Source organism: Eucalyptus grandis, chromosome 7 (genome assembly GCF_016545825.1).
Source record: "Eucalyptus grandis isolate ANBG69807.140 chromosome 7, ASM1654582v1, whole genome shotgun sequence".
Classification (NCBI taxonomy): domain Eukaryota; kingdom Viridiplantae; phylum Streptophyta; class Magnoliopsida; order Myrtales; family Myrtaceae; genus Eucalyptus; species Eucalyptus grandis.
In genome coordinates, this window is record NC_052618.1 from 29,618,040 (window position 1) to 29,628,958 (window position 10,919).

At 38.6% G+C, this 10,919-nt stretch overlaps 1 pseudogene; it reads right to left on the minus strand.

Moving 5' to 3' along the window:
- Window positions 1-2,218: 2,218 nt before the first annotated feature.
- LOC120296046 lies at window positions 2,219-4,787 on the minus strand (annotated as a pseudogene).
- Window positions 4,788-10,919: the final 6,132 nt, after the last annotated feature.

The following is a 10,919-nucleotide window of genomic DNA, read 5'->3' on the forward strand; positions in this document are numbered from 1 at the left end:
ATATCCATCCATTAATGAGTAAATATGTACCTCGCAGGGATTCATTCTTCTATTTAGGTTGAATCTGAGATGGTTCAGGCAGCTTTATCCAATATGTCTACGTAAATGAAAATTTTATCAATTAATGTACTTGTTTCATTTTGGCTTTCATGTGTGTTTTCGATGCTTAAAGAATGCAAAGTAGATTCTGAAAATATAGAGGAAAGTAAACTTAAAAGAGATTAGCGATGTACAATGTTAAATGCAAATTCTTACATTTATGTGGAATTATGTCTTGTTGAAGAACACTAATGCGTTGAGAATTATAGTCAAAGTGTTGAAAAATGGAAAATGTCACCTAAAAAAGTTAAGTGAGGTCATACTATTGAGTTCATTTGAGGGGTAAAAATGAAGAACAAAATTGAATATTGAGAATAGGCAAATCGAGGCCTACTTGCACTAATTTTATGTCTCACTGCTCTCTACTGTACAACCCCCAAAACTCTCCTTTTATCTTTTATGTTGTTGAATTAAAAAGAAAAAAAAAGAAAGAAAAAGAGTCATGCATTCTGCTTGACAAATTTAATTTCCCGGAGTGCATTTTTCCTTCCACATCCCCAACTTGTTTTCAAGAAAATAGGATCAAACACTTTGTACCTATGAAAATGAAAACTGAAAATAATTTCTCAAATCAAAGGCGCTAATATTTTCTCAACATTAGGATTGAAAATTGCAAGGATTTGTTTGGTTGTCTTATAGTTTTGCCTCTCGACTTCTTTAGAACCCCACCTACCTCCCCCACCTTCTCTCTCTTCTCACCATTCCCAGCCCATATGCATACATTTCCTTTATACTAATATTGAATGGGTGGGCTCACCATGAAATACTACTCTCACTGTTCTATTGGCATTTTTCCTTTATTTTGGTGCAAGCATATTTGCACCGACGCGTATCATTTAAAGATAACGATCATCACGAAATTAATAACCTCTTCTGAATTTCCCTTTTGGATATATGCCTCGAGTCTACGTGATATAAGTTTTGTAAGATGAAAGATGGAAACCTCAAGGGATGGAGTTTTCATGGTGATCCTTATGAAGCCTGTGGAGTAGAAGTTTTCATGGCTCTTCTGTAACGGAGCTCTTCTGAAACGAAAATGGAAGGAGCTTTTTGTCTCAACGAAATGTAAAAGATGGGTTAGAGTCAAACCAATGAGTCTTTGGCTGGCCTTTCAATCTAGGACTTTCGCAGCCACACCGACTTTTACTTTGCTTTTAGTTAATTTCAAGTCACTTACCGCATGTCCATATTTAAGCAAATTTGACTAGGTAAATGCACACCACATCAATCCCTGACTAACATTGTACTATGATACTACTGAATATTTTCTCCCATTTGACCACCTCTACCTGCATCGTCCCTACACGTCTGAGACACTAAATACTCAGCCACCAATAATTTTTCCAGTATCGCATGCTCTGTAGCAATCAATCGAGAAGCGTTTCCTGGAAAATGTTCCCAATGGGAGCTGAGTGACACTAACAGGTCAAGTCTCCGAAAGGAAGTCCCCGTTAACCCCTTTTTTCTTGTAGTGACCCGTGCCTGTACCTCAAGAAGCGCTCCGCACTTTGATGACAAGCTCTTTCTCGGAGAGTTGGCCCGGAAAAACTCCAAGCTTCTGCTCCTTCTACGCAGGCTCCTCCTCAGCGGAACGAGAGGACCATGTTTTTCCATTAGCCTCAACATCCACATGTTACATTATTTCACAATACAGAAGATGAAGCAAACTAAGCCACTTCCAGCCACCCGACACTGCACTCTCTCTTGACCATATGACAGATAAGTCCCCCACAGAAATGGAAAAGCATCATTCATAACAATGAACGTGAATTGAAAGAAAAGGAGGTTAATTTAGTACATCACGCTTTCGCTTTGTAAAAACTTGCTCTACATTTTATATATTATACATATATAGCTTCAGATGAACTCAAAATGGCATAAAGGTGGGGGTTGAATGATTCCAACCATTGCACATGATATCCTAGATTTCATCACAAATTGCAGTGTTACGGTGGAGGTTTGGAATTTCTCACGGTGAAGCCAATGAATGATATCAGGATACAAAAACAAACTTCAGGTGTATCTCCACTACCTATCCTCTTCAGTGTTATCAGAATTCTTATCAGAGTCAGAACCACTATTGAAGCTGAGGATTCTCCATCATCCTCTTGAGCAAAATTCAAGTCAGTACATAAGGTTCAATCATTTTCCAAAACCACATAGAATTGCTTCCTAGTAGACCTATCCAAAATACCTGTCCTTTCCTCTTTACCCTGCAATCCAAGGACTTTGCTTTTAACGCCTCAACAACTCTCTCAACTCCTTCTTGACTTCCTGTAAGTCTAAGCAAGATATCTCCTGACGACATCCTGTAGCCCCATACATGTACCAGTATGCAAGGACGCATGGTGACAATCACCGATGTATTAACTTCGGAATCACTGGTTTCCCTCTGGGCCAAAACTGATCTGCATAGAAACCGAAATATGAATGACGAATCGTGGAGAAGCTATTTGGTATTTGAGTGGAATTATCATCCATCTCGCAAGAAGGATGTAGCCACTCATGGTAATGCTCGTAGATATGTCTCTTCAGAGCAGAATGCATCCCAGAACTCTCATTAAACTAGAACTTGATCATGTGGTTTTTTCTCTGTTCATCAGAATCTATTTGTAAACCACCTAAGAGCATACCCACTAAAATTTCTTTGCTCTTTGGTCAGCTTGAGGCTCAATGGCTTCTTAACCACTTTTCCTCTCAAACTAAGGATAGGGTCAGGCTTTTCCATTGAGGCCGGTTCATTTTTTGTATTTTTCTGACACATTAGATGGTATAATTTTTCTGCCTTCACATAGTCCCCAGCAGATAAACAACCACCTAAAATGGAGTTGCAATTACGCCCACTGATGCCAATAGCTCCGCCACTATGCATTTCACTAAAAATCTCCTCGGCTTTGCTAATGTCACCAATCCTCACCAAAGAATCCGAGTAAGTAAATGCCATACATCACACGATTTGGCTGACGCTTCTATTGGCACTGGGAGAAAGCTGACTCCAGTTTATCATGCAGGCCTAAGTTGAAATACATATTCATCATGTAAACAAATGAAGGACCGAGGGGCTTTAGACCACTATTCTTGAATTCTGCCATGAGAGATTCTGCCAATTCCACATCTTGAGCTTTACAAATCACCTCTATAATTTTATGGTATGCTGCCACGGTAGCAGAACCCAAACGCTCCTGCATCTCCTGAATAAATTCAATGACTTCATGTGCTCTGCAACCTTCGCATAGACTTCCATTTTGTACGCATAAGGTAGAGAAGGAAGCTTATTACCTGAGTGCTGAAGTTTGAGCCAAACCCCTTCAGCTTCATCTAAACTCCCCTCCTTAGAGCAAGCACTCAGTTCAGATAAAAGCACCTCTCGAGTCTCTTCAATTCCAGATTCGTGCATCTCCTTTCTAAGTTCAGCGATCCGCTCTCTGTCTATAGTGTCCGGATAGCTATGCAGCCATATGAGACCTCCGTAAATATCCTCGTGTATTTCGAGCCTAGATGTCACCAAATTATGGAATATAATCTCTGCTTGCTTGAGATGATGTTTGGACAAGGCTCCCGAGCCGATTACCAGAGCTCTGAATAGAGCGTTGTGCAAACTAAGTCGACGCTGATTCTTCCTAACTGGATCATGCGATTGTAAATACCGCATGCTCCCACGAGGCAACCTTGGATGGGTGCACTCAGATATGCAACTATGAGAATGTGGAAAGTAGATTCACTTGGAACCCGTCCCTGGTTTACGAAACGGAGGCCGTCGGAAGAGCGGCGGCGGCGGCGGGGGCGAAGGGAGAGAGAGCTCAGAGGCCGTGGCGGCCAGGAGCATGTCGTTTCGAGCTTCTGCTCGCGCGGCGGCCGGATGAGAGAGGAATGACCATGGCCAATCGGAAAGATGATGAAGAGGAGCCGATAAACTTTGCCTAATCGAAAGTGCTACCGGCCCATGGGCCTAGGCCCACTTCCTTGTGCCAAATGCTTTCCCCCGATTTCGGTATATTCTCATTTAATTTATTTTATTAGGCGCGCGCTATTTCCACCCCTTTATATGGCTAAATTCATCCAACTTTCAATAAAAGGACAAAATTGCCAAAACTCATTCATTGCAATTTAAACCCATGTCGCAAATTTCTTTACTTTCCTTCTTATCTTAGCTTTTATATTTCTATATAGGATCTAATTGCCAAACTTGAGAAGTTCACATGTTTTTTGGCGTATCGTGTGCACTATGTTTTCTTTTTATTGATAGATTTTATTTCCTTGGAAGTTAGTTTTGTTGAAAGGAAATATTCATGAAACCTAAATCTTTTTACTTTGTCGAGCAACCTTATGGATTGATTACCAAAGAAAATCTTCTAAAAATTAAGATAGATAATTTTTAATAACAATGACTTGTCTATAAACCACTTTTGTTGTGCATATCATTAATCCATTTCTTATCAGTTGTCTTAAATGAGATGATAGGATGGAGAAAGAAAATCCTCTTTAAAGGTTCCAAAATTAAATCACATTTATAGTTTCCAATGTGAAACTTTAAAAGATGAAATTTAATTATTTAAAAGATTGCACAAAATAATATTTTCAAATGCCAATGAAATCTCGTCATTTTGGATTGACAAAATGTAATAGCATACATAAAATGTTTACGATAAAAATATCAAGATACCTCATTATCCATAACCTTTCCACATCGATGTTTTTAGTGTATTTCTAGATACTTCTATAGTGTCTCACTTGCTCTGTATAAAATTAACCGGCCAATAGTAAAGAAAGAATTCAAATTCTTTGATGTTGTAATTAAAGAAACTTGATATATATTTTCTTTAAAAATTCTTTTTCAAAAAGTTTATTTTTACATAATTAAAATTTAAAAATGAAAAAGAAAACCTAATGCCCTCAATATATATGGGATACCCATAATAGACCAAAACAAAATGTATGAAATGCTTAATTATGGCTCTAGATTCTAAATGGAGGTGAAAATTAAGAAAAGAAAAGAAATGGGACCACCACTTTAAATTGGAAGCGAATGATTGAGGGCAATCTTGTCTTTTACTGAAAATGGGGTGGATTTAGTCATATATAGAGTGAAAATATTGCTGCTTTTTTACCTTTGAAAAGAAAAAAAAAAAAAAAAAAGCGAGTCTAAGCAAATTGATACCGATGTTATTCATAAGTCGGACCCACCACCGTCTTAATCCACTCCAAAATATGTAGTTACTACAAGCAATCCTTTTGGGGACGAGCCGGACCGGTGTAAATGTTGACCACATACGGCCACCCAGACTTGGTTATTATCCAAGCTCACTGGTCATTTCCCATGTAATGCGTCTGGGATGTTTCACTGGCCGCATCATCGCGGGGATCCTGGCCTCCTTTCCTTTTTGGAGTGGCCGGGTAACCCAAGGGGGTCTACCTGAGGTGTGCATTTACTTATGGATTACTCGATGAAGCCTTTGCCGTACATTCGGTCAACGTGGGATTTTCAGTAAGGGCACACAAATGACGCTGGGTTTTTCGTAGAAGAATCCACCCGACCCGAACAATTCAGCCTTGATTTTATTGGGCCGAGTTTGTTGGCCTGACCCAAATGGGCAAAAACTTGGCCCGGCAATGATTTTTCTCAGGCCGGGCTGGCTGGGTTCGACCCAAGCCTGAAACAACTGTGTTTTGTTTTTGGTCGGTCTGAAACAACTGTGTTAACGGAGCAAAAAATTAAAAGATCACATCCCACACAAGAGAAAAACCAACATGTAGCAAGAGTTCTTCGCAAGAACTCGTTATTTGCAAGATCGCTTCTTGAAAATGAAAAGAAAGAGCAAATTTATTCATAAGAAAATCCAACCTAGGTCGCCTGGCCCGGCGATTGTGCTTATGATGCTCGAAAAGTCACTCGTGGTTGTTGGAATGGTGTTCGTGGTGTCGTGTGGTGGAGATGTCGTCTGTAACTGATGGAGACGAGGCGTGAAGGGGAGAAGATAAAGCCCCTTATTAGAGCAGATGATAATGTTAAATGCAACCCTTAATCTCCAGACAATTAGGGTTATCAACTATTTTAGTTTCAAGAAAATTGTTCTTTCCCTCACATCACCTTTTCTCTTGACTTCATTAGTTCAATAACTCAGTTTCATAGTAAGTTCAATGGAAAGATTCAACACTTACTTGGTTTATATTTGTACTTTTATCTAAATCTATTGGTAACCTCTAATTGATTTTAATTAGGGTTATTTTCTATTTTATTTTCAAATAGTTTCTTTTTTCCATATTACCTTATTCTTATTTCTTTGGTTCGATAATTTCATCAAACACCATGTTCATTTGAAGGATTCGAGATTCTTTTGGTTCAACCAATTCCATTGCTGAATGCAACTCTAACTTCAGTTGATTTAAATAAGGGTTTTTGCTACTTTTATTTTATTTTAATTTTTTTTTGCTGAAGGGTTACTTGCTACTTAGAATGTTACACATTTGCCCACTAAATATTCGGCTTGTATCATATCGGCCAAATCCTCGAAAGGAGTAGACTCAGAATGCAGAAAGATAGAAGTAGCTTAAACAGCTCAGAATGTAACACTGAAAGTAACTATTCGGAAGGGATGTTACTTATGAAATAGTTACAAACCCGAGCCGTGGATCAAGTTACATTAAAAAGCCTGGCCCAGAGTTGGATACTTGACCAACAAAAATACTCAGGTGGATAGCCCGAACTTGTTGGCTCAGGTTCACTTCATCACATAAATACTAAGGTTGGCAAATTTTCTTTTCTTTTTTTTTTGGCTAATTAAGTTAGTCAAAATCATAGAATTATACAAATCTTAATAGATGATTTTGGGACGTTCACTTCTTCTTGACCACGTGGGCGACGAGCAAATTTGCCCGAAGAGTGGGCCCTACAAGGCGATAAAGGAAAAAAAGAAATTACATTTGATAGTTGGAATGGGAACCACAAGCAACAAAATTTGAAAAGCAGGAAAATCCTTAGAGCAACCTTTCATTCTTTAAATTTTTGTCGTCGAGCTGAGAGCATTTGTCATTTGACCTTTCTCACCTTGTCTGTCAAGCTTAAAGTCATTCCTTTTTTAAATGTCGCCATCAAACGAGTTGGTGCGAGCGTGGTGCGAGCGCTGGAATGTAAACCTAGGAATTCCAATAATGCATGATATTAAAGAAAGAGTGGAAATCAATTTTCTTTCTAACAATTTCAGATGCTAACTGAAGACGCGAAAAACTACCTTTGTGTTACGAAGAAACGGACATTTCTATTTTCATGATAAAATAAAAACACTTAAATTTATAATTTTAACATCCAACATAACAAATAGTATAACTCAATTATTGCAAAAATATACTTTATTTTTGCGTGTAAGCGCAGGCCAATATTTATTACTTTGAATATTTGGAAAAACTTAGGCTTTGGTTTAGTGGGCTCAAACATGACACATATTTTACCAATTTGAATTCATACACATATGGATATACTCACTTCATTGGAACATTTATCAATCCTCTTCTAATTTCAGACTCTTCAAGCACATCAATGTAATTGGCGTTGTGGATTGAAAAGATCTTAATTTTTGTCGTGGAGCAGTATTTTGGTTCCTGTGTTGACTTCTTCTCACCTTGTCTGTCAAGCTTAATGCCCTATATATATATATGCCTCGAACGATCTGGTTCAGGCACTCTTGCCAAGCCAACCCAAGCACACGAGTAGGCTCGTTTCCTGTGTGTGTTATCTTCCTCTGCTTCTTTCACTGTGTCATTCGCTACTCTCCTCTTTTCCATTGCAGAATTGTATGTAAGATAGCAAGCATCAGCATGGCAGGATCAATGGAGGCGCGGCAGGTGGGATACAGATTCAAGCCAACAGAGGAAGAACTCGTTGGTCATTTCTTAAAAAGGAAGCTCGAAGGAGAAAAGGAAGATCGTCCCGTTATTCCTGAGATATACATCCTTCGAGCAAAGGAAGATCGTCCCGTTATTCCTGAGATATACATCTATAACTGGGAGGCTGCGCAATTATTTACGCTATATGATGGTAACTTAAGTTTAGTTCTTAGAGTTCTCTATTTCCCTACTTTATCATGGTCGAGTAAACCATCTTTGGTTGTAGCACTTTCAAAGGAAAAGTCAAATGAACGCGAGTGTTACTGCTTCTGTGTCGGTGGTCGTCAGAGGACTACCGAGTTGGGATATTGGAAAGAGACGGGTCGAAAGCGAGATATCCCAGCATCGTACACTGATAAGCCAATCGGGTTCAAGAGAGATTTTCGTTTACTATGAAGGTCGACAACCAAGTGGCCGCAGGAGTGATGTGGTCAATCATGAATATCATCTATATTCAGATGATTCAAACAGTGAAATTTCGGACCAGGTACTTGACTTCTTTTCTTTTGGTTCTCCTAATTGAGCAACTTAACATGCTTACAAGTGTAGGTAAAATTGATTTCATCTCTCCAGATATGTTCCTCATTCATCCTCTTAAGGTTTCTGGCTTTGTGAGTTCATGATCGTGCCATATTTCAAGTGCGATTTACCTTTAACTCCAGCTGTACTTTAAACAATAGTTTCCGCAAGTCAGGACTTTTCCCACTGTATTTTGTAGAATTTCATGAGGAAGATGGAGAAGCGAAACTCACCAATAATCATTTTAAGTTTTAGTTCTAAAGACAAACGAAGGTTAGACTGTCCAAAAATAAAGTGATTCTGCAGCAACAAAGGGGACAATTTGTTCTTGAAATTTAAATTCCTTCAGTTTTGATGAGTGATGCGACGTGTCTCGTGCATAATATATTTTCGTGCAACAATTGAGTTTTAGTCGTCTTAACCCTGAAGCTCATCACCAGTATTATTTTGTCTTTATAGACGGTTCTCTGTCACATAGTAAAAAGGAGAAGTAGGAGAGCAAGGTTGGCAAGAGCCGGGCCTCAGCTGGCCTGAATGGTGCAAGGGTGAGCAAATAGTACTTTAGGTTGAAACAAAGCAACATATTGTCCGAGCATACTAAAGCTTGACTATTGTTTGTTCTTTCTTTGTTCGGTTTTTCGCTCAGGTAAATCCAGGAGTTAGTATTCAATCTGACCATCCAATGGAGATGCCTATTCCTGATCAGTCTCTGTCATGCATTGAAGAAGAGTCATTATTATAGCGTTACTTTGAGGAAGTTTGTTTATATTTACCTTTTATTAGTTTTTGTTAATTTTTACTGTGATATATAATAATTGATGAATTTATTAATTTGAAATTTTACCCTTCCCAAGCGTACTGTTTGTTGTGATTTTTTGTGATATTAATTTAATTCAACGGAGTGTATATTTGTTATAAACTCTCCTTAAATAAATATGCACGCTGGAATCGGAGTGTATATTTGGTGGTTTCCGGTTGTCGATGCACTCTCTTCCCATTATCTGGCAATGTGCAGTATCAAAATGCAGCTATCGACAAGGGTTACTAGCGTTTTAGCCATGAAATTAATTCTACTGTGGAAATTTTGGAATGCACATGTGGATCCGGTTTGACTGTAATCTGTTCTTTTTCTTTTCCTTTTTCCTGAAAATATATAATAATAAAAATTACCATTGTAGATTTGCATACGTTACTGAACCTGGACTTTGAGTCTCACACTTAAATGTTGAAATGTGCATGCAAGATTAGGCATATCCCTAGACACAGGTGAGTGGGTAACTTAGCATTAAAAAGTACACGCACGCACACAGATAGATTAAGATGTCCTTCGCCGACAAACTGGTTGCTAATTTGCCTCAGTATTTCGGTGCCCATGTATGAAGCCTTTTCCTCTGTTAAATCTGATCATCAGTTTTAGCTGATTCATCGGTAAGATGACTGTTCTGAAGATGTATATATGTTGCAGATACAAGTAAATCAATGTGGATGAATTTACATATAGCAATACTATTTGTTTCTGCAATGCGGATTGTCTTCAATGAAGTTGATTTCCAGTGGAGAGTTCGGTCCGTCCATTCCAGGTCTTATTTATCTATTCTAAAGGAGAGGCAATTATCCATAAATGACTCACGTCTTACAACTCCTCCATTTCCTCCAAAATGGAAGAGAAAAATTGATTCACCTATTGCGGAAGCTGCAATGACCCCGTTCATCGACAAAATCCTGAGGGATTTCGTTATAGATTTATGGTACACTGATATCACACCAGATAGGGATTTTCCTGAGCACATAATTGTGCAATAATCATGGATGCTCTTGGGGAGATATCAGGAAGAGTTGAAGCAATTAACCTTGTTGGCCTACTGACCAGGTATTATTTACTTTTACTTTATCTTATGGGAGTTGAGTAAAGTTCATGTTTAAATTGTGCAATATTAGTCGGTACAGGTAAAGTTAATCGTCCTCTAAATATTTCAGAAGGAACCAAGCAGTCATAGGTACTGATGTGATGGGGACTTTGTCGTCCGAGAGAGGATGAAAGGTTGAAGTTCATCTTATGGCATCTAAGGAGCTTCATCCTGCATTGGTATCTCCTGAGAGGAATACAAGGTGCGAGGTGTAATATGTATGCCTCATGATTTCTGGTCATCCACTGAGTTTTCTCTGTTTCATGTAATCTCTGTGAATTTCCAAACAGGTGCTTCAGCGTCTCATGGGTGGAGTTATAACTTTAGTTCTGAAACCAAGAAGCTCACTGCCCTGTCGTGAGATCCATTGCTCGAGCTCATTGCTTGCATAGTCATCCAGCCTGTCATGAATTTCGCAAGCCCAGCGTAAGTTTTTAAAACATAATTCTCTGCTCATATTGTCTATAAGAACAAAATAGTCTTTTTTTTTAATAAGCTTTTGATCATGAAAAC